At 42.8% G+C, this 10,228-nt stretch overlaps 1 long non-coding RNA gene across 1 annotated transcript; it reads left to right on the top strand.

Annotated features, from left to right (window-relative positions):
* Positions 1–655: 655 nt before the first annotated feature.
* On the top strand, positions 656–4,778 carry LOC123066019 (uncharacterized). The gene is made up of 3 exons (XR_006431200.1): positions 656–1,526; positions 2,462–3,705; positions 3,788–4,778. It is a non-coding gene; the product is annotated as an uncharacterized lncRNA (long non-coding RNA).
* Positions 4,779–10,228: the final 5,450 nt, after the last annotated feature.

Raw genomic sequence — 10,228 nt, 5'->3', positions numbered from 1 at the left:
CTGGACGTTGCACTATGCTGTTAAATAGTTTTGCGCTTATATTTATTCACCAAAAGTTAGTGGTTAGAGTGGCTGGTGGCACTAGATTAAAAGCTTCAGCTGCGAAGTTTGAGTCCTAGTGTGAGCCTATGTTCTTTCTGGTATTTTTAGTTGCGTGTTACATTAAAGAGAAAACATGCTTCTGGTGGGCCGCCCGTGTTCTTTTTGGAAACATTTTTCTTGAAAATGTTTCCTATTTTAAACCTTTGTGGCACATCGACTATCCCCCATGAGAACGCGTATGAGGTTTAAAATAGACCGGGATCAAATAGTTCAGTGTGCTGATTTCAGGGATTTAAAGATTAGGGTTTGATTTAGTTTTCGTCCACAAGTTCAAGGTTTATTTTAGACTTTTCCCTTCTTTTCTCACATTGTTTCTGACGGCTACTACCATGTTGCTGTACAACTGTGCATCTACTACCACTATAAAAGAAAGAGAGGGGCAGATCCAAATAAGGACAACCGTCTATCTATCAGATCCAAGGGACTAAAATGTCCAAATGTTTAACGCAACAAGCCACTAATCAACCCATCGGCAACTAATCCCCGCACCCCCACGTCCTCATATAACACGATCGCCCGCACTACCTCTTCTCCGCCTCACCTCTGCGTCCACACTTCGCCCCAACTGCCACGCCGCCTGTACTCCCCAAGATCGCCACAGTATGCATCGCCGCCGCCGCCGCCACCGTACTCACTGCCTCATCTCGCTGTGGCCGCCGACCGCTCCACCGCCGGCCTGACCCTAGGCGAGGGCGCTCTTCGGCCGGCGACGCGTTGAGGCGCGCGGGACCTGCCGCCGCCGCTGCCGCTGGAGGCCCTCTACGCACGAGCCGCCGGCCCTGCACGACCACGCGCCTCCACTGCCCTACGCACGGCACCTGCCCCGACCCAACTCTCGACGCGAAGCCTCGGCTGCCAAGGGTGCTACTCTCGGGCATGTGCCGCCGGAAACAAATGCCCACGTAGGAGGTGCCGTCGCTGAGGACATGGACGCATGCAGGAGCGGCCGTCGATTCACGTCCTTCGGTCGATCCTTGTGCATCGGAGCACGCCCGGCCCCTCCAGATATGTTGTACGCTGGTGCCTTCTCCCGGAAAGAAATTAGCCCAAGTAAAGAAAAGACGTAGCAGGATAGGCAAGTACAACATACACAGGCAATCACGTCCTCCAATCAGTACGATCGTGATTCGTGAGGTATGAGATCGCATCCTTAATTCAGTACCCTATTTGCCTCTCTATTCCCCCGTCCCGAACTCCCGATCACAAGTCGCAGGCCGCCGGCAGATAATATTCTCGAGTAGATGGATGCAGCCACACAGAACTCGCATGCACATCGCCAGGCCATGGCAATTGACAGCGCCGAGCGCTTCCGGCCGTTATCCACTTTCCCGGCCATGGGCGTGCGATATGGACTGTAGGCGGAAACACGCACATGGACAAGTGCCTCATTGCTGAGCGTCTAATCAAGGACGCCAATGCGATTGGTATGAGCTATATCATCTTAGTATTACCTATTCTCCAATCCTTGTATGTACGTTGCTAATTAATTAATTTACCTCCGTATACATATATGATGCATATCTTGCATGGTTAAATGGTTTGGCAACATTATGCATTGACAAAAAACTGTTGTATAAAGTTGATGTCGACCCTACCACAAGTGAATTTGCATCGAGAATTATTTTAAGAGACTCAAACTTACGTATCTATTTATTTTCCTTTGACTTTGCTCAGTAGTTTGTAGTAGGGTGTTTTGATGTTTTCTAGGATCAGCGAATGTCTAACATTTGGAGTTTTCATTTGTGAGCATGTATCTCCTAGATAGAATAATGAGTCAACCCGTGTCATGTGTTCCCGGAGGCAAGCGGGGTGTTAGAAGACACTTTTAAGTTATAATACCTAAAAAATATTAGATGTAGATATTCAAATTGGGTGATGTTATGACCCTTATATTAGGCCCCCCTGGATTTTAGTTTCGCCCCGGGCCCCCAAAACTTCAGGACCGCCCTGCATCGGAGGTCGCACTCATCTCTGAGAAAATCTGCCTTTGTGCTTGTTTCTTGGACACTCGTTCTCTGTACGGCCCTTCACAAATTAATCTCCAGTGTACAACTCCATAACGCACAAGTACATGTATTCCTTGTAAGATGCTTTCACCTATTCCCTAATGTACATGCAATCTGACATCCATTGCCAATTTGGCTTACGTAAATTTGGTGGCACAATAAGCAATCTTAAATTGTAATTGGTATTGTTCTTAAGCATGGGCCAAAATGATGTGTATCAATTACATCAATTGCATATTTTTCTGAAGCTACTGAATTTGACCTGTACTAAATTTCCGCTGTTTTTTTCTTCTCAAAATACGGTTCTCCTTCAAACTCAATTTTGTTCCTTCTATTGCATGTGCTTCTGAAAGAGGATATCAACAGAGCAACCGGGAGGAGGAGGAGAGAGCAGCCAGAGATAAGTTAAGAACAACACACATGCTTCAGATTAACTCCTATTCCTGAACCAATATGTTTTTTTACTATTCACTGATATGCTTTTGATGATTGAATTAGATAAAACAAGTAGGAGTGTATATTTATTTTCATTTAGGACTTTTACATACCTCTTAGCCAAGCACCCGTACCAACACTGGGTTCGAGAAGTAATTGTGCAAGACACACTAAAATTGATTTTGATGCAAGTATTTATATGGTCATTTTTTTGTTCTTTGCTAGACGAATGGGTAACATAAATATTTTCTATCGCAACTTCAACGTCATTAATAAAATGTCAATTTAAACAACAGGGATTTTCTCATCTGTATAGTTCATGTATTCTTCTAGAGGCATTTTATAAAATAAGTTTCCATGTGAAACTTTTATCCTTCTGAAGGCATTTTAGAAAACAAGTTTTCATGCCATCCATTAGAAGGCGTTTGCTTACATAAGAAGAGGAAACTTTTATCCTTCTGGAGGCATTTTAGAAAACAAGTTTCCATGCCATCCATTAGAAGGCGTTTGCTTACATAAGAAGAACGATAACAGCATTAGCATATCTGTACTACTTTTTATAAAAAATAAGACACTCTGAACAAATGTCTAAATATATGCCATCTAATTGTATGATTTTGGCATGTAAATACATTTTCCATATGTCTGACTATATTGTGTTTGCTGTGCAAATATGTTGAAGGTTGACCTCACTTTTGGGGACTGAGTTTTGTAATGATATGTTATCTTCACCCCATATCTTACTATGTATACAATGCTGCAATATGTATAGACTTGTCACCACTTTTACTGGACTGATATATCATATTGTATGTAGAATCTTTCAATACATATGTACTTGCAGGCTTGCAGCAACTACTAACTGGGGTTTTTTCTTCACCTACAAAAATTCATGGAATCTTCCTCTATATTTTCATGTTGGTACCTGATTTACAGGTCTATACTGTTGGGCTGTCCAAGCTACCACTGGAAGGCCTTACGATGCATCAGGGGCATCTAATAAAGTTTTCAAGTTTGTCCCTACTATTATTATATCCAGACAAGATGTTTGCTTGCAGGACCACCAAAGCTGAACCTTCTAGGTAATTTGCATTGAGCAGTCCAACGAGTAGCAGGATAATCAGCGGCTCGGTGCCTACAAGTATCCCAGATTTGCAATGAAGTGAGATAATGTTTATTCATGTTTTTATATTTTGTTTCTCTTGACTGGTATGCTTGGTTGATTTTCTCCTTCATGCTGTTAGTTTGATGAAAAGAATCCGGAGAAGGGAAGGAAACAGAGAGTGGAAGCATAATATTGGGAGTAAGGGAGATGCTGACAGGTACTTCCCATCTTCCATTCATTTCTCTTGACTGGTAGTTGCGATGATAATCATGTATTTGTCGTTAATGAGAAGATGTGAAGAGTAGTACAAAGTATGTCTTGTGATATAGAAGATGTGAAGAGTTAGAGCATCAAACAATGGAATAGAGTCACGCATGGAGCAAGCCAATCATATAGGCATAGACCTGTTTCAAGTTTTTCGATGTATATTGAAAATTATGTAAGTCATTTGAAATATTAATATAAAGAGTTTGTTATTGATGTTTGTTGTTTTGTGAATGTATTCCCGTAAAGAAAAATATGTTTTAATATATTTGAATGGTGTCATCTTCGAATAAGATCTCTATAAGTCTATAGTAGCAGAATTTCTTATTTTTCTAAACTCTGGAAATTATACAATTAGCTGTATAAATTATAAAATTGCTGTGCAAGGAGTACTTCTATGATTTCACTTAGCTCAGATAAAATTGTGTACAAAGATTATAGGTTTCTTGCATTTGAAATATGTTTTTGCAGTATTTGCGTTGGTCAATATGTGGCTTGCATGTAGATGATAATTGGAATTTTGTTTGCTTTTTATTTCTGGGGTGAAGTAGCAATTTCAAATAAAAGATATACTATGTTGGTTATGTTCTTAAAATTATTTGTTCAGATTTGTACCTGCATGCAAATTGAATAATGATCAATTTTACTTAGATACGTGCATTTGCACGTACTTGCGTGGAGGTCGCTGGCCGCCTGCCGCATTTCGGCATGGTGAATCTGCCTGGTGTCTGCTCTGTCCTAGCCTTGGTTTCATATTTGATGGCAATTCCGTTTCGCAAAAATATATTTGATGGCAACGAATGTCCGTGAACATGTTTGGATGTGTCTTCTGTTAAATTGGATGCAGACTGGCGGCCGTTCCAATTTCGGCGTATTAAAATTCAGGCCAAGCAAATAGGCAAAAAAATACAGTATGTTTCTAAATCGAATGGAAATTAATTGTTCCTAAGTGTGAGGTATCCATTGTCGTTTAAAAAAACGAAACCAGATGGTTGACCATTTTTATAACCATGTTTAGTTTAGCTTAGAAATGTGCAATGACAGTTGCACACAATCTTTCGTGTAGCTTACTAGAGTTAGTGTTGAATATGTGTATAAGCTATCATTTGATTTGTGTCATATCCAAATGGTTAGGCATTTTATCATAGTACACCCCATCACCACGAGGTATCCAAGATATACTAGACGAAACTAGTAGGCAAAACATAAGATCTGAAAGGGAAGTTGAGGCGCCTATGGAAGGGGTGCCGAACTTTCTGTGGCACGGTAGTCGGAGATGCGTATGATGGGTTGTACTATGTCGATTTACTAAATTGGAGGAATACCTGTAATCATGCTCCGTAGATTGGCATTGACCGATAAACCTCATGACAAATACTGTCTTCTTATCTACTTTTTCTTCGGATCTACTGGCATACATTCTAATAAGTGGTATTAGAGCGAGATTGCAAATAGATCATGGTGCAGATGATCTAGACGAACGCGAGGGGCGCGACCACAACATGTGTTGAATGTTGTTCATAAGGTGACACGACTTTCTCTTAGAGTGGAATGGAGGCCGATGCGATACGAGTTGTTGCTGATGACAAACCATCATCGACAAACAAATCCCACAGGTGGCGGGAGCCAGTTATGCATCACATCCACATGAGCTGCTACAGGCTGCTTGGTTCCCTTCCTCGTCTTGCACCGTATCAAGTGTAACTACCAGGCTTCTAATGAAATCATGTATAGTGCCCGGACTCTGATAAACTACCTCGTGAACTGCCTTTCTTCTCGCCGACCAGGTTTCCCAAAGAGTGATCAAGGCCTCAATAAACTCTGCACGGGAGACATATTCTGTGAGATGAAAGAACCACTCATTCGCATCTGGACATGTAGACATGCACATGTGTTGAACCATTTGGCAACCTGCTAAGGTCCAGATGCACCGTGCGATGGTGCAATATATGAGTGAATGACGCCAGGAACCAAAAGCACCATGGAAAATTGCACAAAGTCGCCATCTTCGCTATGATTCTGTGTTGTAAGACCTTGCAAGTTTGAAGCGAGTGCAATGCGAGAAACATGCAAAATTCTTTACCCTAGATGGTACCTTGACCTTCATAATTTGGTCCATTCCTTCTTAGATCTCATAAACTCGAGGCCGTCTGCTCTTCTAGCCAATCCTCTTTGGCCTTCTTGGTACATTCCAACATTATGAGCATGATCTGATTGTAAAAATCTTGGTCTTCTCAAAATGCCATGCCCAGAAGTTATCATGTTGAAGAGTACTGATGTGAATATATTGAATGATGTTAGCGTCCATAGGCAAGAAATGATGCCTAAGTTTGTGGACGCCCATGCTTCGGTCACCGACAAAATAAAATCGAAGACCTTCGGAGGAGGATCATCAGATAACACCACGTACAATAATATCCTCTCGTACCTAGGTATCCAGTTATCTGACTAGACATTGGTCGTGCAACCATCACCAATCTACGAATCAACCCCATCTTCAAAATACCCCGACCTTTCAACTATAGCTCTCCAAACTTGCGATGGTCTAGTGCCAAAAGACGTCGTCATAATATCGCTGTCCGAAAACTTGTGGAGAAGCACTCTCTCTCATGAAGCATTGAGATTCACTCTCTGAATATCGGTGCACTTTTTTGAAGGGTAAATTATCGATAAACAGAGGCCTATATTTTTGTTTGAGTCTCACAGAGGGGCACCCCTATTTCTCTCTTTAAGCGAGCACGTGGGGACGCCTCGCGTCGGGGGGAGGGGGGAGCCCAGATGGGCGGGCCCAACCTAGCAGGAGGCAAAGGCCTATTTTTTTTTGTTTTATGTTCTTGTTTTTTGCTTTATCTTTGTACTTTTATTTATAATTTGAAAAAATGTTGAACAAATATTTGAAAAATGTTGAATAAATATTTAAAATGTTGAGCGAGTATCTGAAAAATGTTGAACAAGTATTTGAAAAATGTTGAATAAGTATTAACAAAAATGTTGGACAAGTATTTGAAAATGTAGAATAAGTATTAAAAATGTTGAACAAGTATTTAAAAAATGTTGAACAAGTACTTTAAAATGTAGAATAAGTATTAAAAATGTTGAACAAGTATTTGAAAAAATGTTGAATAAGTACTAAAAAATATTGAACGATTATTTGAAAAATGTTGAATAAATATTTGAAAAAATGTTTAATAAACATTAAAATGTTGAACAAGTATTTAAAAAATGTTAAATAAGTGTTCAGACAATTTTGAACGTGTATATAAAAATGTTGTTCACTTATTAAAAAAATGTTTTTGACATATACGAAAATGTAGAGCGAAAAAAAACCTAAGAAAAAAATGTAGATGAAAAAAGAAAACCAAGCAAAAATGGAGAAGAAAAAAGAAAACCAAACAAAAATGAAGAAAATCTTGTCAAAAAACAAAAAGGAAAAACAGAAAAACCATGAAAAAATAAAATGAAAAAACTGAATAAACAAATAAAAAATGGAGAAGAAAAAAAGAAACAAAAAAAAAGAAAAACAGAGAAAACCCGCTTGCCTCTCTTCAAGTACGTCGCGACCCCTTTAATAAACACGAAGAGTAGCGTGGCATGGTAGCTAGCATCACTTAGGGTTTAGGGTTTTTCCTCTCGACTCACTTAATGCGAGAAATAGATGCCACGCTCACAGAGGGCTATATGTGATGACAAGTTCAAAACAAAAGGTATATATGGATGGATTTCGTTTTGGGCCCGTATTCGGGCCAGCACAACCCAGATATACAAAGGCCTGAAGGGTGGGTGTCTGTCTCAAAAAAAAACTATCTCCCTATAGCTTGCCTAAAAAAACCCTAGCTCCATAGCCTGCAGGATCACACCAGCCACGCTCGCTCCTCCGACGCTCGCGCCGCCCCTCGCCTGCTCTTTGCTCCCGTGTGTCTGCTGCAGCCCGTAGTCCGTCGCCGGCCGCCGCCCCCCCACCGTCGTCCCGCCGCCCCAGTCCTGCTGCTGGCTGCACCGCGCCGTTCCGGCCCCGGCCCCGGCCTCCGTGCCGCTGCCGCCGGGCGTAGGCCCTTGCCTTCGCTGCTCCAAGGACTCCGCCCCTGCTCCCCGGTATCCACCCCGATCGCCATCCTGCTGCCGCCGGGCACCACTCACTGGGTAAATTTTTCGTACCGAGAGACAGGACTGAAATTGATGCATTTGACATTGAACTGAAATTGACTTGAAATAGGATTATGTGTATGTACATTGTATTGATTGAACTCGAGTTAACACATTTTATATCGATTTCATTTAATATTGTAGAAATAGAAGATGCCGCGATAGTTTTCGTCCGGTGCCTACACTTGTCATTTCAGCGTTGAGTTTAAATTCTAGATTTATTGTGCTATCAAGCAATTTTATGCATGTTTTAGCAAGTTTTTTTAGGGGTGGTTATGAGGTATTTCTAGGGGTTAGTTATAGGCCCTAAAATTTTGGCCCGGGGTTTGCTTCAATCATGGCTCGGCCACTGCATATATGTATGTACATTTTTGTATCCCATTGTAGAATCAGGAGCACTATTATGTGGATACCTTAACCTAAGCCAAGGTGGATGAATTTCAGCTCACTGCTTTTTTTATGTAGAAATTCATAATTGAGAAAAATGAGAAGTGCAGAAGCTAGGGTTGCATTTTTTGTGCTTGGGCAGCATATTACGTGGGATGGTAGTGCTGCGGTGTGGGTTTGCAGCTAGCGGTCAGCCAACCATTTGTGGGATGTGCGGGCTGGTGCCTGGCGGTGAGGTGTTGGTTGCGTTGGATCTGGGAAGATGGCGACACGTATTGGGTACATACGCTGCCTCACTGGGCTGACGTGTCGCGGTCGTATTGCATGCTCAAATCTTACTACAATGTGGCGCGCAAATTCAAAATAGTTTTTTCATTGTAAGTTTGCAGCCCCCTTCACCCGCCTTTATACCTAACACAACTCTTCCAGAGTTGCCGTCGCCCTCCTCCATATCATCCTCTCTTCGCCGAGGAGGTCTGGGGCTAGGGTGTAGTCATGACTCGTGAGAGGTAGGAGGTCTGGGGCTAGGGTGTTTGGGTTTGGAACCGTTGTGCTTGGGGGGATAGATCGATCTGGAGGTAAACCTCCCCTTTTCTCTGTTTCTTTCTTCAATACCAGTTACACGAGTACACCCTGGATTATATAGCAGCCAACCAACTAAAGATAGAAACTGAATCAACTAAGACTCCTGATTCTATTCTGAACAATGACCAATACTTGCAAATACAGAAAGCTAACAAATCCTAAAATAGAAGGCTTATCTAGATCTAAACAGAATCTGAACTAGCCAAACTAACTCGACATGGAAAGCAATAAAGACCTATCTTGCTCATAGTTACCGGATTTGCTGGGAGAGGTTTCAAACTCCGATCTGAATTAGCTGCCCGATTTGTAACCAGAAAAATGGATTCGGTAGCTAGAGGTGGTGGCTGGTGAGCGGCGATTGGACGGCAGAATAAACACGGTGGGTGGCACGACGGATGGTGGCGAAAACCTGGCGGCAGGCCCGTCGTTGTCGTCCAACAGCAGCCCCTTCTTGCCACAGATGCACGTGTGGAGGATGAGCAGGAGAAAGAACGAGCGCATGAGGCGGTAGCGCTGGACTAGGTTTTGATGGAGGCTATCGGGAGCAGCTGGAGCAGCAGGTCATGGCCTTGTGGGCCTGTTTGGGCTGGACCAACCAACATATTACTTCTATTTTTTATGTATTATCAATCTAGGATCTCCGATGGCTATTTGCATGCAAACCTTATAGTATGTTGTTCCGAACCGGATACAGCAAGTTCACGAACTGGATCTCCAATTCGCGAACCAGGTAACTGTGATCCGGCTGGAGTAGGCCATGGCTTCCTTGAAAACCCTGATGGCCACCATTGCAGAAATCACTAAGCTTCTGGACGAGAAGTTGTCGGCCCAGAAGAAAGCTGTTTGTGGCTGGTCTCAGTAAGTCGATTTGCGCTGATATCAAGCTCATGTACCTGGAGACGCTAGATGATGCCATGGTCGATGCACCGATGGGCGCCCGCACGAGGAGCATGACACACCAGAAGCCAACGAGACAACTTTGTGCCCAAGGGAAACACTGGGGAGCCATCAGGCTGTCTACTCCAGAACTTGTTGCTCCCCCCAAGGCTACAGTGGCATTGCCCAGCAAGCGGCTATCACCATCTGAGATTGACGACCAGCGCGCCAAGGGCCTCTGCTACAACTGTGACAGCAAGTGCATGCCCGGTCATCGTTGCAAGCGCCTTTATGCTTGTTGTGTGGATGCTTCGGAAGAGGCTCC

This window comes from Triticum aestivum, chromosome 3B (genome assembly GCF_018294505.1).
Source record: "Triticum aestivum cultivar Chinese Spring chromosome 3B, IWGSC CS RefSeq v2.1, whole genome shotgun sequence".
NCBI classification, from domain to species: Eukaryota; Viridiplantae; Streptophyta; class Magnoliopsida; order Poales; family Poaceae; genus Triticum; species Triticum aestivum.
This window is presented reverse-complemented; position numbering and strand designations above follow the sequence as displayed.